Raw genomic sequence first — 27,145 nt, 5'->3', positions numbered from 1 at the left:
ATGAAAGAGAAGTAACAACTGACATCACAGAAATACAAAGCATTATAAGAAAATACTATGAACAATTATATGCCAACAAACTGAGCAACCTGGAAAAAAAAAGATAACATCCTAGAAACTACAAGTTCCCAAGCCTGAATCAAGAGGAAACAGAAAATCTGAACAAATCAATTACAACTAATGAAATTGAAGCAATAATAATAATATAGTAATAATAATAATAACTCCTAACAAACAAAAGTCCTAGAGAGGATTACCTCACAGGTGAATTTTACCAAACTTTCAAAGAACTAACACCTATCATTCTCAAACTATTCCAAAAAATACAAGAGTAGGGAAGACTCCCAAGCCCATTTTATGAGGCCAGCATTACCTTGATTCCAAAACCAGATAAAGACACAACAAAAAAATTATAGGCTAATGTCCTTGATGAACCATAGATGCAAAAATCCTCAACAAAATACTAGCAAAATGAATCCAGCAATACACTGATAATTTCATACACCATGAGCAAGTAAAATTTATTCCTGAGATGAAAGGAGGGTTCAACGTCTGCAAATCAATTAAGTGATATGCCATATAAACAAAATGAAAGACAAAAATCACATGATTATATCAATACATTAAAAAATTTACAAAATCCAGCACCCATTTATGACTAAAAACTCTCCTCAAAGTGGCAATAGAGGGAATATATCTCAATATAATAAAGGCCTATATGACAAAACCACAGCTAACATCATACTTAACAGGGAAAAGTTAACAGCATTTCCCATAAGATCAAGAACAAGACAGGGAAGCCCACAGTCACCGCTCTTATTCAACATAGTACTGGAAGTCCTAGCCACAGCAGTCAGACAAGAAAAAGAAATGAAAGCTGTCCAAATTGGAAAGGAAGAGGTAAAATTGTCATTATTTGCAGAGTACATACACTGTATATAAAGAACCCTACAGATTCCACCAAAAATTCTACTAGAACTGATAAATGAATTCAGTAAAGTATGGCAGGATACAAAATAAATATTCAAAAATCAGTTGCATTTTTAGGTGCTAATAATGAATTATTGGAAAGAGAAACTAAGAAAACAATCCCATTTACAATTTCACTTAAAAATACCTAGGAATAAATTTAACTAAGGATGTAAAAGATCTATACTCAAAAAATTATAACACATTGAAGAAAGAAGTAGCAGAAGATGCAAATAATTGTAAGCATATACCATACTTATGGATAAGAAGAATCAACATTATTAAAATGTCCATACTACCCAAAGCAATCTGTAGATCCAATGCAATTCCTATCAAAATGCCAATGGCATTTTTCACAGAAATTGAACAAATAGTCCAAAAATGTGAATGGAAACACAGAAGACCCTGAATAGCAACATCAGTTTTGAAAAAGAGGAACCAGGTGGTAGGTGCCACACTGCATGATAACAAACTACACTGCAAGGCCACAGTAATAAGAAATGCTGCTGGTATAAAAACAGACACATAGATCAGTGGAACAGAATAGAGAGCCCAGTAGTAAACCAACACCTATATGTTAATTAATCTGTGACAAAGGAGGCAAGAATATATAATGGGGTGAAGACAGTCTCTTCAGTAAATGGTGTTGGGAAAATTGGACAGATACAAGCAAAAAAAAAAAAAAAGAAACTAGATCACCTTCTTACACCACAGACAAGAATAAACTCAAAATGGATTAATTAAAGACTTCAATGTAAAACCTGAAACCATAAAACTTCCAGAAGAAAACATAGGCAGTAAAATCTCAGACATTTCTTATAGCAGTATTTTTTTACATATCTCCTCAGCTAAGGGGAACAAAAGAAAAATAAACAAATGGACTACATCTAACTAAAAAGTTTTTGTACAAGTGGGGAAACCATCAACAAAACAAAAAGACAGCCCATTGAATGGGAGAGTATATTCACTGATGATACATCCAACAAGGGGTTAATCTCTGAAATTAAAGAACTCCAACAACTTGACACCAGAAAAACAAACAACCCAATTAAAAAATGGGCAAAGGACCTGAATAGACACTTCCCCAAAGAGGACATACAAAGGGCCAACAGACATATGAAAAGATGCTCAACATCACTAATCATCAGAGAAATGCAAATTAAACCACAATGAGATGTCACCTCACACCTGTCAGAACAGCTATCATCAATAAATCAACAAACAACAAATGTTGGTGAGAATGTGGAGAAAAGGGAACCCTTATGCACTGTTGGTGAGAATGCAGACTGGTGCAGCCACTGTGGAATGGAATTCAGTGTGGAAGTTACTCAAAAAAATTTAAAATAGAACTACCATAGAAAGTCCCACTTCTGGGTGGATATCTGAAGAAATCTGAAACCAATTCAAAAGAATACACACCCCCATATTCACTGCAGCAGTATTTACAATACCAAGATATGGAAGCAGCCCATGTTCATCAACAGATGAGTGCATACACAAGCTATGGTACATATATACAATGGAATATTACTTGGCCATAAAAAGGGAAAGATTTGCAGCAGGAGGTATGGACCTTTGGGGTATTATGCTAAGTGAAATAAACCAGGCAAAGAAATACAAATACCATATGATTTCACCTGTATGTAGAATCTAAAGAACAAAATAAATGAACAAAAAAAATAGAAATAGACTTATAAATACAGAGAACACACTGATGGAGGTCAGAAAGAAGGGATTTGGGGGAACAAGGTAAAAAAGGTGATGATGTTAAGTACTAACTGCTAGTTACAAATCAGGCAGGGATTGTAAGATAAAGCACAGGGAATGTAGTTAACAGTATTGTAATAACTGTGTATGGTGCCAGGTGGGCCTCTGAATTGTCTGAGGTAACACTTTGTAACAGATATGAGTGTCCATCTGCTGTGTGGAACACCTGAAACTAACACAAGGAAGTGCTGAATGCAAACTGCAGTTGAAAAATAAAATTTAAAAAATGTCCACCAGGGGTCAGCGTTTTCCCAATGACAATCCATATGCAGACCTTTCTTGGCTCCTCTGCGTGGGTGGTTGACAGGGAATTACCCCCTCATCCCCACCCCACACACACACCTCACCTTTCCCCAACTCAGCACAGGAACGTGGGGCCATGCCCGCAGGGGAGACATGTGCTTTGCCCTGTTGGTGGGTGGTGGATGGAGCTCACGAAACAGAAACAGCAAGGCAGAGACAGTGCAGTGAGGACTGGACCCGGAGGGAACAGCCAGGCCCCGCCTCTCCCATGGAGTCAGATGATTGGGATATGACTGGAGTCAGAGCAGAGGGTGACGTGGGTGGCAGTGGCTTCACACTCCAGCCCCTTGTGACGTCACCTTCCCTCTGAGAGTCTTCCTGACAGCGGATGGGCTGTCCATGCCCAGTGCGAAGGCTCCCTTCCCTGGGCCACGATGGGGCACTCTGGCACCTTCTTCTTTCTCCTTGGCAGTGTTCCTGGTCAGTCAAGAAAGTTTCCTTTCTTCACTGGCTTGTGGAGGGTGCACAGGAACAGGGGCAAAGTCAGCAGGGGTAAATCCCACCGGGCCGGGCTGGTGACGGTCAGGGTTACAGCTTGTGCATAAAGCATGGACCGGCCTCAGACAGCCTGGGGCCAAAACCACCACCACCCCTCCCCACTGCGGATGGAGTGCATGCTCTCCTACACGCCACCATTTTCCTACCCAGCCTTCAAACCCGGGCACATGGGAAACTTTCCTGGGAAGACACTGAGAATGTCTGGTGCCAGCCATTAATAACCTAGTCTCGAAACTCCACCGGTACTGTGGCCCAGACCCTGATCTGCTTCATACAGGTGAGGCCTTTCCAGGGGTGCATGTTTGAACCCTTAAGGTATAGACTAAGCATTTTGCATTTTGCATTTTGCAACCTCCAGAACACCTGGATACTTACTGGAAACTGATTCATGCTCATTCTGAAGTATGTTAACTTCCTGTACATGACCCATCCTCTTCCCTCTGCTCAGAATTCTCCACCTCAGGAGACCCACTGGACTCGTTTCCTCTCCTTTGCTGAGGCCACTGCACAAATGGTGCCTCATCAGAGAGGTATTTTTTGGCCACTCCATCTAACAGCATCTACCCCTGAAGCCACCTGCATCTCCTTTACCTAGTCTCTGTATCTTGCTTTATTTTTCCTCCTAGCAATGTTACCTCTGATCTGTTACATATTTGCTTATTTGCCTACTGACATCTAGTTAGTTGCCCACTGCATCATGGCAGGAAGGCCCCCCTACATCAGTGTCCTCTCACTAATTCAGCGAACACCTGCTCTGTGCCAGGTCCAGCCGTGGAGACAGCGTATAGAGAGAGGGCCCCCCGACCAGCCTAACCAGGAGCAGAACTAATTCAAATATGCAGCATACTTTGCAGTATTTTTGCACAGTTAATTTTTGTTTCTGGTTTTGTCTTTTTTCTTGTGTGTTGTCGGTTGAATTGGAGAAACAATGATTCCTTCTATTGAGGTGGATATGGGGGCCCGGGGGCACTAACTGGGTGTCTCTCTGTCCTTGTCGTGAAAGCCACAAAAATCTCAGTTGAGAGTCTTGGGAGGAATAAATGAAAGGAAAAGAAAGGTTGGATAGTGAATGGGGGTCATGGCAAAAACACCATAAGCTACGATCAGAACTGAGTAGGAGACACCACTGCCCTAAACATTGGTGGCCTTGCCTCCCACAGGCCAGGGTCCCAAGGCCTGGCCCAGGGTCTTGTTCCCGGCCCCTCATTCTGCTTTCCTAAAGACTATCGCCACCGCTCTCCAGCTGCCAGCCCCCAAAGCCCATATTTCTGTGGTGTCTCCTGTGAAGAAGCTCCCACCTCCGACTTCCCCCACCCAGGTAGGTTCAGGTTCACCTCTGCACATCCAAAGGAACAAAGGGGCTGCGGACTCCAGGAAGGCAGAGCCCTGAAGTTCCTGGGCTCTGTAACATCACATTCTTGGGAGAACTTCCACAGCTTGCAAACCAGAGCAAACACCCTGGAGGAAGTACACTTTTATCCCGGCTGAGACACTGGGCGGGAAAATGTGTGCCACCCCAGCAGGGTGAGGGGAGCCAGCAGTGGAGACAGCTGGCGTCCCCACAGGCCACTTTCAGGTGGAGGCATAAAAAATAAGTCTCTGATCCAAAGTCAGAAGGCCCAGACATATGGTCCAGCTCCACCATTAACAATTGGACAATTTTAAATGAGCTGCTCAAGCTTCCTGAAGATCATTTAGGAAACCAAGATCATAATACTTCTGGGTTGATTTGACAGTTCACATGTGAAAGTACTTTGTACAAAAGCACTCTATAAAAATCGTTTTAATAACGTTATAATCTACCGTTTCCAGAAGGCGCAGCCTGTGGAAGCAAAGCGGGTCTCATCACCCAGGTCCTGGTCCTGATGTGATGCCACCCCATTCGGTATTTCTGGGTGGCCCAGTGAGAGGCCTCCCTTGTGTCTGTGAGAACCTTCACCCCAAACCTTCCCCACTTCTCTCCTCTCCTTGTAGGTCGGGTTTGCACCAAGGGTGATCTCTCCAGATAATCCCAGAGCCTCCAGTTCTCACTTGTGGCCACGTGGGTTCCAAGAGATGGAGAGAATCTTTCCCCAGCTCTGCACCACCAGGTGGCGCTTGAATCCCCCCCAAATCACTCCGTGCTGCCTTCAGCCCCAGGAAAAAACTTGGCCTGGGATCATTGGTTTCAATAGGACACACATTCCCAAGGAGAAGCAGCGCTGTACAGACACAGTAAAGTCAGACCCCAGTTTGGAGAGGAGGCACAAGGAAGCTGTGTGGGCAGATTCGGCCCCTCGCCGCATATCCTCTCTGTCCACACCATCCAAAGACCCCTTTGGGGATGATGGTTTTGTTTTGCAAATGCATAGTCAAATGCCCCATTCTGTGCCCAGAACAGAGGATCCACTCACCCCAATTGCCTTTCCACACGCTCATCTTTCTGAAGACGATATTGCTTGCTGCTCTGAATTTCCCTCCAGCCCCCCACACCGAGTTTACAGTGAGGTCAGGACCAGGGTCAGTCCCTAGCAGTACAGGCAGGACAGCTGTTGTCCCTGCTGCATCCCCATCACCCTCCTCCACCCTCTTTCCCCAGCTAACTCAGGAGCAAGAGAATAAAATTTTGTTTATGACCTGCCCACTGGCCGGTTTCAGATGGAGCCTGTGGCGTTAACATCAGGTGACACTTCTTTTTCTTTCTTTTAATATAAATTTATTTAGTTATCATCAATAAGCCCACATAAGAGTGTGAATCACTCGTGGCCTCTAAGTATGCCAGGGAGTTAGATTCTGAGCCATCATAAGCCATTCAAGGATTTTTAAGTTAAAAGATGAAAGGATTTGGCTAGCACTTTCGATTGAGGTATAATTTACAAACAATATTGTTGCAAATTATACCTCATGACTTTTAAATATTTGGCCTGTGAGTTTTGGCAAATGCAGATATTTCTGTAACTACTACCAGTCCAAAAAATACAGAATGTTTCCATAACTCCTGAAAATTTTGTCTCTTTCTAACCACTCCTCCCCAGAAGTTAGTAACCACCACTCTCACCTCTACCCCTATAGCTTGGCTGTGCCCACTTTGTGACTTCCTCCTGTAAGCCGGAGGACGTGCTCTTTCTGTGTGGCTTCGTTCTTTCACTTAGCATAATGTTTGTGAAGTTAATCCACATTGTAGTATCACCTCAGTATGGCCAAATAACATTCTATTGTATGGATGCACCACATGCTGTTTATCAATTTATCAGTTAATGAGCTTTTGGGTTGTATCCATATGGGGCTATTATTAATAATGCTGCTACCAAAATTTATGTATAAATTTTTTTATCTGGACATGTACTTTCATTTTTCTTGGGTACATACCAAAAAGTGCAACTGCTGGGTCATATGATATCTTTTTTATCCTCACCTGAAGACACACTTATTGATTCTAGCGAGAGGCGAAGGGAGGAAGAGAGGGAGAAAAGCATCTATGTGAGGGAGAAAATTTGATCAGTTGCCTCTTGCTCTGATTGGGACTGAACCCACAACCCAGGCACGTGCCCTGACCAGGCCTCAAACCTGAGACCCTGTGGTGTACAGGAGGGACAACACACTAAGTGAGCCACACTGACCAGTGATAGGATACTTTCATGTTTACCTTTGGGAAACTGACAAACTGTTTTCCAAAACTGCTGGAAAACCCCACCGACAATGCATAAGGGTTTCCATTTCTCCATACCCTCCCCAAAACTTGCTGTTTTCTCTTTTATTATGGCCAGTCTAAGACATTTCTCTGATAGCTAACGATGTTGAGCATCTTTTCCTGTGTTTATCGCTCATTTGTGTCTCTCATTTGGATAAATACCTATTCAGATCCTTGACCTCCTTTTTTCAGTTAGGTTATCTGTTTTTTGTGATTGAGCTGTAACATTTCTTTATACATCTAGATATAAGTTGCAGGTTCTTTTTTTAACCACACAGGTTTCTAGATGTTCCAGAACCACTCATGTAAAAACTTTCTTTTCTCTGTTGAATTATCTTGACACCTTCATCAAAAGACACCAGATGACCGTAGATGTGTAGATCTGCATTGGGACTCTAATTCCGTTACATTGGCCTGTTTATCTATATTTATGCCATTTTGGATTGAAATATTTCCTAATTTTCCTTGTGATTTCTTCTTTGACTTGTGGGTTCTTTCGAAGTGTATTACTTAGTTTCCAAATATTTGGGCATTTCTATATAAAATACTCTTGTTGATTTTTAATTTTATTTTATGGTGTCAAGAATATACAATCTGTGTGATTTCAACCCACGAACACTTACTTACAGATCATTTTCAGTCAGTCCGCACAGCTGGTCTGGTTTAGTGTTCCGTGTGCACTTGAAAAGAATATGTAGTCTGCTATTGCTGATGTGGTTTTACAATGTAGTTTCTGGTAAAGATGAATGGCAATGTTTAAATCTCCTACATCATTCTTACTCATTTTGTGTGTACTTGTCATTAATTACTGAGAGAATGGTGTTAAAATATTCAGCTAAGCTTGTGGATTTTATATCTCTCCCTTTGGTTCTGTCAATTTCTGCGTGATGTATTTGGAAGTTCTGCTGTTAAATTCATACATATTTAGGATTATTGAGTCTTCTTGAATTACTGATCCTTTTATTTTTTAAAATGAAGCTTTTTATTTTGGGGACCACTCATTGTATTGAAGTCTACTTTGTTCAAAATCAATATAGCCACACCAAACTTTCTCAGGCTTAGTGTTTTACATAGTATATTTTTTCCATCCTTTTAAACCTGTGTTTTTATATTTAAAGTGTGTCTCTTCTAAACATATGGCTGGGTGTTCTTTTCTTAACAATTTTGATAAGCTCTGCCTTTTAATTGGAATGTTTAATATAATTACTGATAAATTTTTCAATTTTGCTATTTGTTTTAAATGTCCTCTCTGATTTTTGTTTATTTTTTCCTCACTTTCCTGGACTTCTTTCCCAGTAATTATTGGTATGTCCCACACCATACACTGCTCTGACCCTCACAACACGGTCCTTGTGTGTTCTTTTCCCTCCTGTGCTTGGTGCTTTCCTGTGCACACACCTGGCTTTCACGTGTGGTCAAACCCCAGGTGGTGGTGTTTTCTAATGGTCAGTTGACTTTTAAATCATTTAACACAAGGAAGAAAATCGTCTTTCATATTCACTCCTGTGTTTATCACTTTTATTCCTCTTTGTTCCTTTCTGAAGACTCTAATTCCCATCTTGTTTCATTCCCTCCACCATGAAGCATTTCTTTACTTTTCTTACAGTCTGGGTGTGTTGGGGTTTTGTTTATTTGAAAATGTCCTTATTTGGCTTTCTATTTAAAATATGTTTATAACTGGATACAGAACTATGAATTGACAGCTTTTTTTTTCCTGTTGGCACTTTAAATAGATGTTCCATTGTCTTCTGGCCGATGTCATGTCTGATGAGAAGTTAGCCATCATCCCTGTCACTGGGTCCCTGTGAGCAGTGTGCATTTCCTCCCGTTTTCTCTTCATCTCTGTGAAGTCAGGAACTGTGAAAGAGCCTGAGATTTGATTTTTCTCTGCTAGCAAGCCAGCAAGTTGGCATGCCAAGGTTTTTATTGTTACTGGTGGAAGATGAGACAGCTGGTGACTCACAGTAACAGCAGAATCATCTCCTCGCATTGGTTCCTGACTGCAGCCCCACAGGGTAACAGGACTGGGGCCAGAGGCTGCTTGCACAGGCAGTAGGCCATGTGACAGCAGAGGAACCCCAGTATTGGGAGGCCCTGGTCTCACGTAAGGAAAGCTGAGAAACTAATCCATCTCCTGTCTGGCAGGAAAAGGTTGAGGTACGTCTTCATTCCAGGGTAATAAAGACAGATATTTTCCTCCCGGAAGCAGATTTATCCATACTCCACTTGGCTGTTTAATTTTAAAATAATGGCATTCATATCTTGGCTAACATGTCCTATCTCTTTGCCCTTTATATTCACCTTTTGTTATAGGTTCTTTAACATCTTTGTGATAATTTCCATTTTTAATTTTTATTCTCTGATTCTGACATCTTGTCTACAGTACTGATACTGTGATATACGAAATGTAGATTTGGTTCCTGATGCAGAGCTCCTAAACAAAAACACTTGTAATTTTCTGAGTGACAGAGTGATGGGAGCATCTTTCGTTTAGTCGGTTTTTGTTATAGAGTGGATGCAATGAATGATACATTGTAGATACTCTGGGTTCTGTTATTTTCCTCTGAAGAGTGTCAAATATGTTCCAGCAGGAAGTGAAATTACTGGAACCTCACCTTGGCTTTGTAGAGGCCAAGTTTTAGATTTTGGATAGATTTCTTTTGGTTTTGTCTCTAATTCTAAAGTATGTCTTTTAATCCTGGGACATAGTCTTTACTCTTTTAATGTGGCAATTCTGGGTTTTCAGTGGACAATCCAAAGTATTTACCAAGCCCCTCTAAAATGGCAGGACTTGAACCCCAAATTCCCTAGCAGCAGGCAACTTACTGCTCAAATGTGTGCTCAGCTACTGTTTTCCTTTGGGTTGTTCAGATTCTCACCCCACATGTGTTCACTCAGGTGTTAGCCAAGGATCTGAGGTCAGTGTGGGAGGGCCTCTTCCCATTGTGGCTCCCTCCCTCCTAGGGTTTTCCCTCAGGGAGCCTGCTCCCCACCCTTTTCATCAAACTACTGTTCACCTCTGCGCCAGGATGCAATCTTTAGGAATATTTGGTTCATCCTAACCCACAGTGCTCGGTCAGTTCCTGACACACATACACTAAGTGCACAATGAATGCTTGTAGCGTGAACAGATGAATTATGAATAGGAATGCTGACCTAGCACCAGGGACCCATCTAACAAAGACAAAGCAACAGTGCCTCGTGGTGAATAAACGCAGCCTCTGGGTCCCGGTCTGTCCGACTGCTCAGCCTTGGGTGAGGGCAAGCACGGTGGGGCACGGGGTTGCAGAAGACGCCAGGGAGCGCCCAGAGCAAGAGCGAGGGCCAAGCCAGCCAGGACTAGTCCTGCCCTACACCGCAGCCGTCAAACCAGTCCGACTGCTACGCACTGGGCTGCCCGCCCCGCCCCACGCCCCGCCCCGTCTCACGCCCAGCCCTCCCCTCGCTTTCCCTCACCGCCCCCACCGCTGAGCAGGGGAACCAGTTTATCCCGCGAGTGCACGGCGGAGCTGGACAGCCCAGCCCACGCAGCTGCCGCTGGCAGCCCTCGCTGCCCCGGTACCTGGGCACCTAGGCGCCCGGGCAACTGGCCATGGGGCGCCTGGGCCGGCGAGAGGCTGGAGCAGGAACCTGACGGGAGATGGGTAAGGGCCTGGGGGAGGCCAGGCTGGCGGTCCTGCTGCCCCCCACAGGGACTGTGTGCGCTGCTCATAGCGCCAGGCGGGGAGCATCTGCTGGGGGGCAGGGCGGGGGCGCTGAGGGAGGGCATGGGGGCCAGAGCCAGGGAGAGTTGGAAGAGGCTGCAGGGGTGTCGAGTGAGTGGGGTCTTTCAGAGTCTAACTTGGTCGGGTGACAGGGATGGGGACAGCAAAGGGATACTCTGCTGTGCCCCATTGGGAAAGTCGACGGGACCTGGGTGCGGTGCCTCCACTGGCTCCTCCAGCTGGGCCGGTGGAGCTGGGCTGAGCAGGAGCAGGCGTTGGGGCCACCCAGTGATCCAGAGTCAGATAAAACTGGGTGACCCTGAGGGCTTTCCTTCATGTCCCATCACCCCTGTTGCCTCCGTTGTCCTGTCTGGTGTCTCTGTGGCCCCTGGGGGGCGTGACCAGGCAGCCCTCCCCTCTGAGGGCCTCTGCCTGGTGGGGGCCTGTGGCTACAGGCAGCCAGTCCCCCAGGAAAGCTCTGGACGGAGAAGAACCTAGCTTTCCTTAACCCTTCTCAGTGTGTCTGGCCAGAGGCATTGGAGAGATTCCTGGAAATGTAAACAGTATCTGCTCAGCTGACAAACTCACATGCCCTTCAGGGTTCCTTTCTGGCCCTAGAACTGAGTCTGGCTTGACCTTTCAGGAGGGCCATGGGGCAGCAGTTTGAGTTCCCTGCAGTTTTTCCAGACTGCAAGATGGATTCCGCTGCTCTGGTCAGTGAACTCACCTAGGCCCCTGTGCCCGTGACCTGCATGTTTAGGTCAGGAGGCCAGCATCAAAGTGAAGGCCTGAGCTGCCCTTGAACCTCATTAGCCTGGCCCTTCTCTGGGCCCAGAGCTGATTGAATATAATTAGCAACTAATTGGGTGTCTGTTAGCCTCTCTACATAAGAAACAGCAAGATCAAGTGTAAACAGTGGATAGTGTAGATGCTCTCTTCCAGACATGGCATTTCTTCTGGGCAGAGGGTATGGAGAAGAGTCATTCCTTCATCCAACAAATATCAACTGCAAATATGCAGGTGACCCATTCTTTCAGAGTGATAAGTGCTGTAAAAACGAAACGGGGTGGTGGTGGGCACAACAGTGGAGCAGGTGGGAACTAGGCCCTCCACTGGAAAAGGCAGCCGGCAGGCCTGCTGAATGAGGGGGGAGCACAGCGCTGTTTCAGGCCGGAAGCGCTGGGCACAAGTGTGGGATATTACTGTGAGCAGGACTTAGGGGCTTCCTGTAAAGCAGGGGTGTCCAACCTGTGCCCCATGGGCCGCATGCATCCCAGGATGGCTGTGAATGCGGCCCAACACAAAACCGTAAATTTACTTAAAACTGTATGATATTTTTTTGTGATTACATGTTGCAGTGTATTTAATGCGTGGCCCAAGACAGTTCTCCCAGTGTGGCCCAGAGACTCCAAAAGGTTGGATAGCCCTGCTGGAAAGGATCAGTGAGCAGGGGAGGGTGGATGAGTGGTAAGCTGTCCCTCTCTGAGTCCTGAGAGCACATTTCCTGCTGGGAAGCTTCGTCTAAGGAAGAAACGTAAGCTTCCCCAGAAAACATACTCTGTGTCTCCTCACTCGTTTGTTCATTCATGCAGGCATTACTGAAGGCCCCTACGTTCTAGGCACTACTCCACGTGTTAAGGACACAGCAGTGAGCTGGACAGTCCTTGCCCTCACAGAGCTTATTTTCTGGTTGGGGAGAAATGACAAATAAGAACAGCAATTTTAATGTCAACTCAGATGAATGCTATGAAGAAAGGCAGAGCAGCTTAAGGGTGATGGGGGCTACTGCGTTTAGCAGAGACGTCAGGACAGGCAGTGTGGAGGGGATGGAATTTGAATGGAGACCTGAATGTACACAAGGCACAGTCATGGGACTCTCTGGGGAAAGAATATTCCAGGCAGAGGGACTAGCACATGCAGAGGCCCCTGAGGTGTGAAGGAGGCCTGAGCCTGCTGGGCATGCTGACCATGCTGCAGGAACTGGACAGAGGCCAGGAGGCCTCTCAGAGCCTTTCCCTAGAGGGCAGGGTATGGGGCGGGGTCAGCCTGGTGGCCAGAGGCACCCCAGAAAGCAGATGTTGTTCCCAGACAAACTCAGGGTCAGGCTCAGTTGTTTAACCCAAGCGGGGGACAGCAGATCTCCAGAGAGGGAGAGTGTGTGTCTGGGCAGGAGACGAGTCACTTGCTTCTCCCACACGCAGCCTTTACCCAAACATCATGGTCCACATGGAGGGAGCTGAACTGGGAGCAGACTGGGTTTTTCAAATCAGTAAAGACTCTGAACACTGGAAATGGGGGGAAGAACTGTTGCCTTCTAGGAAAATTCCAATAACCTTTCATTGTTAAAGTGGTTAGGTGATCTCATTAGTTGGCTTAAAAGCAGAACAGGGGAGTCTGTGCTAATGGGTGTGTACTGAGCACGCAGTGTGTCCCAGGCTCTCCTTCGGTCGCCCTCACAGCTCTCCTTCGGTCGCCCTCACAGCGCGCTCTGTCACTGCCCCGTTTCACAGAGGGGAAAACTGAGGCCAGCCAGTGTGACAGCCGCCCGTCTGCACCCAGCTGGCGAGTGTGCAGGTCGGGGTTGCAGTCAGGCGGTGCAGTTTCCTACTCGAGTGCTCTGAGAGAGGTGTGGCCGACCACATGGCTGTCGCGGGGGAGGTGTCAGTGGTCCCAGCCAGGGGGCTGGAGGGGGCTGGTGGGGGCTGTGAGCCCCCTCTCCTTCTGTTCTTCTTCATAAGGTAATATTTGCATGGGTAAATTTTCTCAAAAATATTTTTAAAGTTAATACTTTATTTTTATAAATGTTAATTCAGACAGCCCTGCAGGGATGCAGTGAAACAGCTCCCTCTCTGCTGCCCTCGGATGCCCAGTTCTCCTCGGCTTCGTGAGGCTGCCCCTAAAGAGACAGCTCTACTTGTAAACACGCGTGTGTCTGTGTGTGCCTCCCCTTTCTCTCTTTCCCTCTTTCTCTTTTTTTATACAAATTGTAATAATGCTCAGATCTATACTTCTTAAACTTGCACATGAATATACTTCCCATTCTGAGTCAGGACATACAGACGGCCTCCGTCCTTGTTGAGTGAATGTGCAATATCTCACAGAGTGAGGAGGTAAATGTGGGAGGTCTCACGTTGACCTGCTGGTTCTCTCTGGCTTTCTGGGTTGTTTTCTCTGTGACTGTCTGTCTGTTTCTTTGTTTGTAGTGACAGACAGGAATGCATGAAGCATGCGGGTACCTACATATTTGCTCACTTCTGCGTCTGTTTTAGAAGAAATTCATAGCACGTGGACTCACTGATTTAAAAAGCATGTGTATTTTAGATATCAGACAATGCCGCCAGCTTGCGAGACTCAGTTCTGAGACTGTTTCCTTGCGGCTCCATCAGTTGGTGTGTTATCAACTTCCTGTTCTTGCCAGCTTGACAGAAAAAATGGCATCACATTGTGGTTTAATAGGTGTTTTTTGTGAGTGTGTTCTGAGTCTCACATATGTTTTAAGCTGTTTGCCTTTCTCTTTCTGTGAACTGTTCATGTCCTTGGCCTATGGTTTAAATTGGATTGTTCCTTATTTTTTGTTATTGAATTATAGTTGGTCCCTCATCTCTAGTCCCGCTGACTGCCCCCACCACCTTCCCCTACACTTGAGAGCAGCGGCCACTGTGACATGTTTATGATACGTTTATCCACAGATCTGGGTGTATTTTAGAGAAATATACAATGTTGATTTGTAGATACATGTATTTTAAACTACGTATATTGCCTTGTGCTACAAATCATGATCTTTTTACTTTGTTTAGATATTTTATTTTATTTAGGTTTAGACAGAAGGGAAGGGAGGGAGAGTAACATCAAAATGTGGTTGCCTCTCATGCGCCCCCAACTGGGGACCTGGCCTGCAACCCAGGCATGTGCCCTGACTAGGAATTGAACCAGTGACCCTTTGGTTCACTGACTGGCTCTCAATCCACTGAGCCACACCAGCCAGGACAATCTTTTTACTTTTTAAACCTGATACTGTTTTGAGAAATGTCTCTGGCTGCTGTGTGAAAGCTGCACAGTGTTCCATGGTTAGAATTTATTACGTTATCATCATAACAGTTGATTCTTATTGACTTGGTCCTGGAAGGTTGTTTGGAGAAATGGCATTTTGGGTGTGTGCCTTGGAGGGTGAACAGGAGTTGACAGATGAAAAGGAGGATGGGGAAGAGGACAGAGCTGAGCAAGAGGCAGCATAAGGACATGCTGACATGTGAAAGTACTGGGAACCTCCAAGCAAGCCCCATAGGCTGCTGGGGTCCCATGTCGGGGGGTGGCCCGAGGAGAGGTTCAGGGTCAAATGCCAGGACTGGGCTTTCCCTAAAGGCTCAGGGTGAGGCAGGGGACTGGGGGTCAGTTGGTAAAGGTTTACAAGGGCAGGAGTGATGTCTAGGAGGAGAACTGGAGTGGACTGTGGATGGGGGTGTGAGGGGCAGGAGGCACGAGTGGTCTAGGCTGGTGTCAAGGCTGCTGACTTGGGAAACTGGGCGGATGTGGTGCCACACACAGGACACAGGACCAGACGCAGGAGGGGCAGGCTGGGCCAGGGATGGGGAGCACACTCACGGACACATGGCCATGCTATCGCCAAATCCCAAGTCCTACTCACCCTGCCAGGAGGATGGTGAAGAGACCCCTGTCGCAGTTAGAGTCCTCCAGGCTTGGGAGGGTTTCGTGAATAGTTCCGTGAGCAGGTAGGAGGTGAAGGCGTGTGAGTGAGGAGGAGGTTGCCCAGGGAGAGAGTGTGGAAAGGCAGGAAAGGCTCTGCAGGATAGAGCCCTGGGCAGGTATGCAGGGTTAAGTGGATGGACAGGCCCAACCAGCCGGGGAGGCTGGGTGCACTTTCGAACTCTGTCCTTTCCTGGCCAGACAGCCAGGAAAACATCCTGGGCAGAGGTCCGGGACAGTTATAAGCAAGGACATCCAAGAAGGGGTCCCTGCCTTCCTGCCACCTCTCAGTGGGGCCTTGGAGGATGCACAGCAGAGCCGAGACAGGTCGGAGAGAAAAGGGCTCCAGAAGCACAGGCAGCTTCGAGGGGCTTTCTTCTTTGGGATTCGCTTCCAGGCCGCTGTGTTAGGCCTCCCCGCGCCCCGCCTCCCCCGCCCCTTGCTGTCATCCTGCTGACTCCTGGTGACTGTTCATAGGGTCTGGAGTATGATGGCTCCTGGTGGCACAGAGAGGGCACTGGGCCCAGGGCTTTGCTGCTACAGGAAGGGGAATCGTGGGCACCCCCTAGGGGAATAGCAACCCTTCAGGCGACCCAGGAGGTGCCCTGCTCTGAGCTCTGTCTTCCTCTGCATCGCTGTGGCAGCCAGCAAACCTGTTCTCTGTTTTATGCGGTGCCGGAGCCTTGCTTCCCTGCTAAGTGGGAGCCTGGCGTCCTGTTCCACACTTAATGGCAGATTACAGCCAATGAGTATTACTATTAGGAAAACTCAGTTTTTCCTCCAAAGGAACAAGTGCTTGTCACAGTTTTTGACATAGTTTTCCACCTGTACTATTATATTTCATATTTTCCCTTGAATATACATAACTTGAGAAAACAATATAAAGTAGGTACGATATAATTACTTTAGCGGAGTCCTAGTGTAACACCTTATGAAGTCATACATTTGCTGTATCAATTATTTTTCATGAAATTCACATAAATCCTTGATTGTTTAAAAATTCTCATTCTGTGTCCCACACACACATGTAGGCAAATCCAGCCTGAGGCCATGGAGCTGGTCATCTCTACTGTGCAGGGGAGGGCAAGTCTTTGCCTTTGCGCTCTTTGATTTAGTGACGGGGGCCTGACAAAAGACAGCTTATCAGTGGAGAGGGGTTTACTGGCATGCACACGGGACCAGTCAAAGAAATAGCTGGCTTGGTATGCTGTGAAAGTTAAAGGCTCATATCCCTAGTAGAGCAATGAAGGGGAGAGAAAAGACTTCTACGGCAAGACAAATCGGTTCTGGTAGGGCACTGTGTTTTTAGAGCAAATGGAGATGAGAAAATCTGTGGTAATGCTTGAGTTCACAGGTCTGGGTGGTGTTTCAGCCTTCGGGGCCATCACTGCCCCAGAGAAGGGATTCAGTGGCTTCGGTGAGTTCTCCTTGGAGGCAGAGCTGCTCGAAGAAGGGGTTCATGGCGGCCTGTTTCTCAGAAGTCGCTGTTTTTATCCCTTGAAGGAAGCTCTGAGAAGGTTGGGTTTTTTTACATCTGTCAAATCTCAAATGTCTTTACCCTAAAATAATATTCAGACCAACCATGGAGTTCCAAGTGGGTCCCCACGCCAGCGTGAAAGAGGCCACACTGGCAGCCATTTGAGAGGTGGTCACGGTGAGGGGTTGCAGCAGTAGCCTCCATGCACACCGGGTCACACACGGTCACACCCACGGGGGCCCTGCCTGCTCAGGCCCAGGACAGAGGCTGCAGAGAGCCTCTGGCCTGTAGAGTGAATGGAAACATTCAATCATTACTTAATTCAACAAATTTAATTTTCTAATGCCTTTATTATTTTTGATGATGATTAACATGATACATACTTATTTTAAAAAGCTAGACGCATACCGAAGAGCATCAAGAACTTAACCATGTGCACTGTTACCACACACACAGACAGCCACCATCAACCTATGTTTCGGGGTTCTATTGTCTAAATACACAAACACGTTTTCAAAAATTGAGATTGTACTGAATATATAAATAGTTTTTAAGTTTTTTAAATTAATTTTAGAGTGAGAGAGGAAGGAAGAGAGAAAACACTGGCTTGTTGTCCCACTTACCTATGCACGTGTTGGTTGATTTCTTGCATGTGTCATGGCCCGGGGGTCAAACACACAGCCTTGGCATAGCAGGACAACGCTCTAACCAACCATGAGCTATCCAGCCATGGCAAACAGTTTTCTTACTTAATGATATACTCTGAGCATCTTTCTCCTTCATAAAATACTCTGCAGCTATGAGGTAGTCGCAGGCTGCGGAGACGCACCACGTGGTCCTATGGTTTGCCACCACCTGCTCATCCAGTCCCTGATGGTGATATTGACAGGTCAGTGTTCTTGCTGTGTTGGTACCTGCATGCACATCTGTTTCAGCAGATGTTTTGCAAGTGTCTTCTGGGTGCCAGGGGGGCTTGGGGACAGAGGTGAACGACTGTCGAGACCTAGTCACGGCTGCATGAGGACAGACCCATGACAAGGGCCTGCAGGCAAGGTGCTGACCTGGGGCACACTGAGTCGGGAGGGAGCTGAGAAGGGAGAGAGGCCGGGATGGGGACCTGTGGCCTGAGTGTCCTCAGCAGAGAAGGGTTAGCTTCAGAAGGCTATTGTGCCCACCAGGGATTGGGCAACTGGGCCCAAGAAATAGAAGTGTGTCATTCACTTCCACAGTCACTTTCTGCCTGCTCCAGAAAACCCAGGACCACACTAGTACCGACCAGGTACTGGGAGGCTGGTGACAGTGTTCCCGCTGGGATGATGCCCTTTCTTGCCCTGCCCCTGGGACATGCTTCCCTCCCATTCTAAGACCATAGGCATTAGGGGCACCTTTGACCAAGGCCATGGGCTCAGTCACTGGACACCTCACTTGGCTCTACCTCCAGCTCTGCTCCATCCCCAGGGATTCCACAGTCAAGCGGGACAGTGGGACTGCAGCCTCTGACCTGGCAGAGGAATGTTGGGAGGCAAGTATCCTCCTATCTGACCTCCCCGAGGCTGGAGAGCTGGAAGGGAGGGGCCTTTTCTGGAGGAAGCAGCATGTGGCTGCCCTGCTCCAAGGTCTCCAGTATATTCAGGGATACAGAAGCCCACTGAGGTGCTCCTGCCCTGGAGCTGGTGCCCCTGGAAGGACTATAGTAAGCTCCATCCACTCTGTTGTTTTGAGCTTTGTGTTGGGACAGAAGAGTTCAGGCTGCGCTGTCAGTAGCTCGTGCAGGAAAGAGGCCCACTTCTCCATCCCTGCAGGCTGCAGAGTCAACGGGTGTAGCAGAACACACGAGTGCACATGCTGTGGTTCGGCAGTGCCAGGTTCAAGTCCAGCCTCAGTAACTGCTCTGGCCCTCACCCGTTCTGTAAATGGTGATAATGACACCCACACCCACCCAGACTCACGGGACTGGAGGTGCCGCCTGTAAAGGGTGTGGTGCACAGCAGTCAGCACATGGGCTGCCCCAGTAAAGGCAGCTGTAAGCCACGTGCCTGTGCCTGTCCTTTGCTGCCTCTTGGAAGGCAGACCTTGTGCTGAAATCCCCAGAACTGTTCTTCTAGGGGTGGGCTCCGCTCTCCTGTGCTTTCAGTTCTGAGATGCCACCTCCCCACCTGTGCTGGGCGGCTTCCTCTGTGGGCAAACAGGAAGTCGCTCATCTTGGGGGAGGCAGGAAGGGCTGCCTGGCAGGGCTGCCTGCCCACAGCTGTGGTCAGGTCCAGAGACTTCACGTCCTCTGGGCCCTGGGGAGGGTGACAGTGGCCAAGTAAGGAGCCCCAGGAATGAGGGGGAGAATGCAGGGGATCAAAGGTCAATGCTGGCAGGGGCTCTGGGGCACCAGCCAGCTTCCCCTCTGTGCCCTCACCATCTGTCCTCGCTGGCACCCTGGGGTCGTCCAGCCAGGGCTCTGCTCCTTGCAGACTTGGGAAGGAGATGAACATTCTAGGAAGAGGAACAGAACTGGTGGTTGCAGGAGTCTGGGAATCTCTTCTTAAAGTTTGCTGTATGTAGGAACCACCCCCCAGCCAGGCCCCATAAGCCCCAAACACACACTCCCTCACATCCCAGACCCAGCACTTGGAGGAGAGGGAGAGGCAGGTTCCCCTTCCCAAGGGCTTGTCTGGGAGTGGTCAGGGAGGAGGTGATGAGAGCCTGTTCTCACTCACCACGTGCTTGTGGAACGCCGTGAGCCAGGCACCACTCAACCTGGGCATGGACAGCGAGCCAGTCAGCCTGGCCTTTGAGGTGTTCTCAGTAAAGGGAAGGAGGTGGATCCCTGGGCCTCTCCTGCCCAGCCCCATTGCAGCCGTGGGGACCTGAGGACCCCTGGGCTAGTGGAGAGGCTGGAGCGGAGGGGGCAAGAGGCTGACCCCATCCTCACTTCATGGCCACCTGGCTCCTGCTCCCCCTGCCCCCTACCCTTCACCCTGCTTGTCTGTAATCTCCCTGTGGCCGCATTTCGTGGTCACTTTTACTGTGTATGTCTCTAACTTTGCAGTAGCATATGCTAGAGCCAACCACTTCCTTTTCTAAAGTTATCTCCTCTCTTGTCCTCTGTGACAACCCGTTTGAGTTTCTTTCACCTCCTTGACAGTGAAGCCCTCTCCTGCCCGCCCCCCACCGCCTCCAGCACGGACCCCCTTTCTGCTGGTCACACACACGCCGGTTTCTCCAGCCCAGCCCCTCCCGTCCACTCCATGTGTGTTTTTCAGTTGTCTGCTTGAGTATCTCACAGATTTCACAAACCTAATACTTAAAAAATCATTGATTTTCTCCCCTAAGCCTCAGCTCCCTGGTTCTGTCTCATTCCAGCAGGTGCCATTACCTCTCACTGAGTTGCTCCAGCCAGAAGTCTAGAAGTTACCTGACTCCCCTGTCCTCTCCACCTCTCATTTGCTTCAGTGGCAGATCCCAGTCATCCAGTAGACACCCCAAGTCCTCTGTGTCCCTTTCTCTCCATATCCTTGCCCTTAAAGCTACCGTCCCACCTGCCCTGGCCATCCTCAGAGCCCCTCCCGGTGTGCCTGCTCTCACTGAGCCTCTGACGGTCTCCTCCATCCAGCCGCCAGAGATCTCAGCCACTGTGCAGAAACACTCTCTGCCCTGTCACTTCCCTGCCGACCTCGTACCCTGCCAGTCTAGCCCCATCTTCCCTCCACCCCCCAGGCGCCCAGCCCCCCAGGCCAGGAGCTCTGGCCAAACTGGCCTGCTTCTGTCCCCTTAACTTAGGGAGACCCTCGGGGCCTCAGGTGAGGAAGCAGCTGTGCAGTTCCCTCGGCCCCATGCTCTTTGCCCGGGCTGCTCCCGGGTGTTTCTGACCTCCCTGCTGTCTCATTTCTCCCTACTCCTTCCCTCCCCAGCATGCTGCAGTTTACAGTCAGGCACTGATGTATCCACCCGCTTGCTTACTTTGTCTCTGCCACAGAACTGGAAGCACGCTGAGAGCAGGGTTTGTGTTTTCTTCCTGGTAATTCAGCAGCGTTTCACATAGGTGACCGTGTGGAGGAGGTGCAGGCTGAGCCGGTGGCCATATTCCAGAGGCCGGCGAGGCTGCAGGCCAGAAGGGAGGGCCTGCATTCTGGCTTAGGTCACTGGGTTTCTGGTGCATACCAGGCAAAGCCCAGATACAGAAGGAGGGGCAGCTGGGGGATGGGGACGCCAATGAACCAGGTTTGTTCCACTGAGTTTGAGGTGCCCTTGGAGTTTCCATCCCAAAAAGAACAGTGGAGGCTCCATCTGACATGGGGCATATGTCTAGGTCATAACCACAGATGCCGAACTGTCACTTACAGTGTTCTCCCACCTCCCACTTTAACCATGAATTAGGATCCTCAGCCTCCTGGGAATGCGGCCGCTGCAAGAGAGCTGACCCCCAGCCTTCGGCCCCTGCCACAGTCTGCTTTTCTTCCTGTTTCCCTCCTTGCCCAGAGGTCTAGGTCCTATCTGCCCCGACCCCAGGGCTGGGGCTGCATGGATCATCGAAGCAATGCCCCCACAGCAGGAAGAGGCCATGGGGGGGCAGAAAAGTCCAGGCTTCTGGTGCCTGGAGCGTGGTGGAGAAAGGTCGAGTAGGCATGTCCCTGTGGATGCTCACCCTGGGGGATTCAGCTGGTGGAGGGCTGCAGCTCCGCCCTGCCCTCTGGACGGCGGGCTGTGCGGCCAGGCCTGAAGGCAATACGAGCAGAGGAGTCTCCTGAGCAATTAGACTTGGGAGGACTGGAGCTGGGCTGGTGCAGGCACCTCGGGATCCTCAGCAGACTGGCTGGCGGTCATTGGAGCTGGAGAGGCAGGCTCTGCGGAGAAACAAGGAGGGTACAATGGCCTGCCCTCCCCACGCCCTGCCTGTCTCACACTTGTGGACACCTGTGGCCTGTGTTCCACAGAAAAACATCTGGAAGTCAGTGTGGGGGATGGACACTATGTGGCTCCTGTGGTCAGAGACGGAGCTCTAACCCCAGCTGCACAGCCCTGGGCGGTCGCTTGTCACCCTGAGCCTGCCTCCCATATAATGAATGGGTACAGTCATGCTTCTTAAATAGGTGCAAGAAGTGACTGAGGCACTACTGGGGAGCACTGTGACTATTGGACAGTTGTACCAGGTGACAGAGATTGAAATGTCTACTATTAAAAACAAAAAATTACAGTTGCCCGTAGGGCCTCCTCTGCCCCACCATGTGCCCTGCAGGGAACTGCGAGCTGCGCAAAGATGAGAACCTGGTGACAGAACCACAGGCAGGAAGGGGAGGGGCCTGTTCATAGTCCAGGGCCTGCACCTTCCCCTTTCTCTCTCCCAGGCCCTGGGGGGAGAAAGGCGTGATTCTCTCTGGACCATTGCTGGGGCAGGGGGGTGGGGGGCGGGGTAAGGGCCCATGAAGCACTGGGCCTGGGAGTGGAGGCTCCTGTCTTGTGGGCAGGAAGTGTGAGGTGCACAGCAGCTGGGGAGCCCTGGGGAGGCCAGGGGAGTGGAGCGGGAGGGGTGAGAGTGTCTGGGGGTGTGGGGAGCGGAAGTCGGAAGCTCCAGCCACTACATTCACCACTCACGGGGCGGACACACTGTGCAGCAGGAACTGCTCCCTGGGGCCCGGCTCACTGGTCCTTTCCTGGGGCCTTTGAAGGTGAGCGAGGTGGGCCTGCTTGGGGTGGGCCTGGGACGGAGCTGGGACGGTAGGGCATGGAAAGTCCTGTGTGCCCTGGGGCAGTGGCTCGGGCGGATGGGCAGAAAGGAAGGCGCTGCGAGCCCTGCCGTGCACCTGCTGGGTTGAGCCTGGCCTGAGTTGTACCCAACCTGCCCCCTTTCCTCTCTTCATCCCCCTCCTCTCTCACTCCTCCCACCTCATGTGGTCCTTTCTCTGCTTTTTGCTGCAGCCCCACCAGGGCCCTTGGGGTCTGCAATAGTGAATGTGGGGGGCCGAGCAAGTTTCTGGGGTGCATGGCGATTGCTGTGGCTGGGTGCTCAATGGGCACTCTTGGGGGTTAGGGTTCAAGCAAGCCTTGACCCTCGGCCTTTGAGGGAAAGAGGCCAGACAGACTGGGGTTAGGGCAGATGGGGTGGGGAGGTGCGGGGGGAGCTTTGGGTGTCGTCACTGCGGGAGCTCAGACTCGGCTCTTAGGGGCTCCCAGAGAGGCTGGTGAGAGGCAGGGACCTGACTGACTTGCCAGTTTGCCAGGTCAGCTCTGTTTGTCCCGGTTGACCTGATGGGCAGCAGAAGCCGTGTCACTCTTGGTGTCCCTGTGAGGTGCTCTGAGGCCTTCCTGTTGCAGCTGTGCCCTGAAGGTGAAGCCAGCCTCCCGGAGGAACACCTCTCACACTGGCCCCAGTTCTTGGGCCTGAGGTGCTGCAGTCAGAGTCTCCTCTGCCAGCAGGCTGGGGTGGGCAACCTGTCATCAGCCAGTATTATCCCCGCAGGGCTGGGGGTCTTTGCGGGGGTGTTTGAAGGATGGGCCTCAAATGGGCTTGTCTCCCCAGCCTCCTGGGACATCTACAAATAATGAACCAGCTCAGGGCTCAGAGCCTGGCTGCTGAGCTGTTTATGGAGTGGGGGGGCGTCCAAGAAGGGGTACGGAAACCAGCCAGGCCTGAGCCCCCCCCATGCCCCTTGCCCCTCCCAGGCAGCAGCTGCTCTGAGACCTGCCTGTGCTCTGCCTCATCCTCTCTGCCCTTTTCATTCTTCCTCCTGCCCCAGTCCTAGCCCACCCACCACTGGGCCCTCAGCACCCCTGAAGCCTCCCCCTCCCTCGACACATTTGCATGAGTGCTCCGTGTGTGGGCAGGAAGTGGGGCAGCCCTACGCTTGTCTCACAGTGCTCAGTCTCCAGGTTCAGGCCGGGCCTCAGTCCTGCAGCTCCAGACAGAGGACTCCCCGCTTGGCTCCTGAGGGACAGCACTTCGGGCCCGCTCCTGCCCGGGCTGCACAGGGACAGCACTGGTCACTTCCTCCATCCCTGGACAGGCCAGCAGCCTTAACTTTTTCCATAGGAAGGAAAAAAATTCCAGAGCAAAAAGAAGGAGCATTTGCTGAGTGGCAGCTTAAAGGGAAAGACACACACACACAGTCCTGAAGGAGATTCTGGGCTGGCTCTGGAGGCCGCTGAGTGAGCGTGCCCACTGAACTGCCTGTGCTCAGGGAGGCTGCTGTTGCTTCTCTGAGTGGACTTTCAAAGTAGCAGAGTTAAACCGGCAGGACATGGTACTTCTGAGCGCTGACCAAGGCCCAGGCCCAGCATGGCACTCAGACCCATTCTCGCTTTATAACACACCAGTGAAGTAGCTTACTTCACCTTATTTCCGTATTTTACAGATAAGGAACCAGATGGAGTTTCTGACCGAGTCAATGGCTGATCAGTTGTAGTTAGGATTTGAGTGCAGTCTGTGAGCCTCGGGTGTGAGGCTTGCAGAATGCCCAGGCTGTTGCCTCTCCCTCAGGGCAGGCTGTGCTCAGCCTCTGGCAGGCAGAGCGCAGGCTGTGTGACCACATTGGGGGGTGGGGAAGAGAGCAAACCCACTCCTCAAAACCATGGTCCCAGAGCCAACTGGGTTCCCTCCCTTCCCAACATCAAAATGAAACTACCTTGAAGCCCAGCGTGGCATGGAGCCAGCAGTGAATGGTGGGCACTGCGTCCTCTCATTCCTCCAGCTCAGTTTGTGTGTCCTTCACGCCAGCAGCTGGGCACAGGCGTAACCCCTGCAGAGTTCTCCTAGAGAGACCCCTCGAGATGGGAATTCGGTGAAATGGATTCAGCCACCTGTGCTCAGAGGGGTGTGGGGGGGCTGGGGCCACAGCAGACAGTGATCTCCACTTTCCACCTCTGTGCCCTCCCCTCACTGTCTCCGGAGCTTAAGCATTTTCTTGTATTCCAAACAACCATTCCACTTCTCCCAGAACTTATCCTCAAACTTGAGAAGGAAAGGACGAGGCAGAGAGAGGATGGTGGGGTGCGGGGGAGGGAGATAAAGATAGATAGATAGATAGATGGATAGATAGATAGATAGATAGACAGACAGACAAACAGATAGATAACAGGTAATAGATAGGTAGGTAGATGATAGATGTTTCTTAAACCCTCAGTTGCAGGGTCCCTTCCACGGCCAGAGGGCACAGACAAGGACACTGTGGGTTCTCCGGTCTCCTCTCTGTCCAGCTGCTCCTGGGAGCCAGGAGCACACGTGAGCGTGTCGCCTGCTGGCCCAGCAGGAGCGCCCAGGGGCAGGGCCCCCTTCCCCGACCCTGAGCACTGGGCTTCCAGGGAGGATGGCTCGTGGGCAGCCTGGCCCTCAGGTCATAAGGTCACATGATGCCAACTCGTCTCCCAGCTCCGGCTCACTGGGCCTCCAGTGAGTTAGTTGAGGATCTGTCCCTCTGCCTGATTCTCACAAACGCCTCTGGAGTGCCCCCTGAGTCCAGCGGGCCTCGCTCTGGACAGCGGGAACGGGTGAATGAGTGACAGGTCCCAGGGGTTTGTGAGTGCCCTGGGAGCTGGTTGGTGGCAGGAAGACAGTGATGTTAAGAGGGCCCCACCCCACTTCCCTGCTGAGTCACCACATGTTTCTCAAACTTGGAGCCTCGGCTTCTCCACTAGTGGGAAGAGAAGATGGTACAGCTTGTCCTGCCCATGGCATGGCTGGTAGGAGTGCACAGTGGAGCTTGGGCGGTGGCAGGGGTGTGCGGGGCCCCACGCCCCCCTGTGCCACGCCCGTGGGGCAGGGCTGCCAGCTGAGACACAGGATGCCCACTTGTGTTTGCGTTTCAGATAAATGATGAACAGATTTTAAGCACAAGTGTGTCCCCAGTATTGGGAATGGGGGGATGGGCATCCTATATATTTATTTGTAGAACGTGGCAGCCCGGCTCTGGCCTCCACTGGAACAGCCATCTGGAGCCAGGACCCCACTACCGAGCTCTGTAAGCCCGTGTCTCACAGGCGGTCCTGAGCTTCTTAGTCAACACCAAACGTTACTTTTCCAATCTGAACTGACACACAACAAAATACCCCACCCTGAACTGTGTGGGTGGCAGTGAGCACAGCATCAGCAGTCGCTGAAGTCATTCGGCCACTGGCCTGTCTCTAGTGAGACGCCCAGAGCAAGAACCTGCCTCCGTGGTGGCCCGTGTGTGTTCTGGGAAGGGGGAAACGAGGCTCGGTGAGGGCTCTGGGAGGGCTGGAGTGTAGCAGGCTGAATTTCACTGGTTCAGAGGCATGACCCCATCAACCTGCGTGCTTGTCCCCCACCAACTGTTGTCAGTCTGTCAGTCTGTCTCTGTCCTCTCATGGCCTTGGACTCCCATCCTCAGACTCCCCGCCCTCTTCCAAGCGCTGCAGACCTTGGGCCCCTGCACTGACCCTTCTCTTTATTCTTGGGACCTTTGCACTTGGAATCCCTTGAGGAACACCTGGTTTCTTCTGGGGTTGCAAATCCAGCATCTAGCGTAGAATTACCATTGACCTGTGTGGCTGCTTTGTGTACATATACACATTTATTTGTAAGTACCTGTTCGCAAAGATGAACGTATGAAAAGACACAGGACACCCTTTCGCTCACCCTGCCCACATCTCTGTTCCGTTACTGGCTTTTGAACTTCTCCTGTCAAGCGAATTCACTAGTAACAGCAGAGGTGTGGTGTCACTCAGGCAAGCCGGTGCCCACAGGAACTCCTAAAGCTGCATGCACTCAGACGCAGGGGTGGTGTGTGGAGGAACGAGGGCGACCTGGACAAGGGTCCCGGAGGGGGTAGCTCACACAAATAGGTCTCAGAAGGGAGGGAGGGGCCCCGGGGTCTGGGAAAGGTACTGGGAGTGCCCGTGTTCAGGTCCCTGTAAACCAGGTGCTTTTCTCTCTTCCCTTCCCCTCTGCCCACCCCCTCCCCAGATTATATGTATCTTCTTAGAGTGAGGGTGTTCCACCTCCTGCTCCGTGTTAGTCACTCCCCGCCAGGTGGGCCCGGGCAGGGAGTCCAGGGGGGCTGCCCAAGTACAGACCGTGGGTCCTGAGGCTCACTCCTCCTGCCCCCTTGG

At 50.2% G+C, this 27,145-nt stretch overlaps 1 protein-coding gene across 3 annotated transcripts in view; it reads left to right on the top strand.

The window, feature by feature from the left end:
• The first annotated feature begins 10,675 nt into the window (after positions 1–10,675).
• The window catches only part of PSD4 (pleckstrin and Sec7 domain containing 4), a 32,612-nt gene continuing 16,142 nt past the window's right edge, over positions 10,676–27,145 (top strand). For 2 of the 3 annotated variants that reach the window (XM_036028267.1, XM_036028264.1), the window contains exon 1: positions 22,616–22,749. The gene's annotated coding sequence lies outside the window, so the exon portion shown is untranslated. Of the gene's footprint in view, positions 10,852–22,615; positions 22,750–27,145 lie in introns of those variants that run through there. The other variant, XM_036028265.1, reaches the window with a different exon arrangement.

The sequence above is a fragment of the Phyllostomus discolor genome, chromosome 6 (genome assembly GCF_004126475.2).
Source record: "Phyllostomus discolor isolate MPI-MPIP mPhyDis1 chromosome 6, mPhyDis1.pri.v3, whole genome shotgun sequence".
Lineage (NCBI taxonomy): Eukaryota > Metazoa > Chordata > Mammalia > Chiroptera > Phyllostomidae > Phyllostomus > Phyllostomus discolor.
The sequence above is the reverse complement of the archived record's forward strand: the minus strand, read 5'-3'. Positions and strand labels throughout refer to the sequence as shown.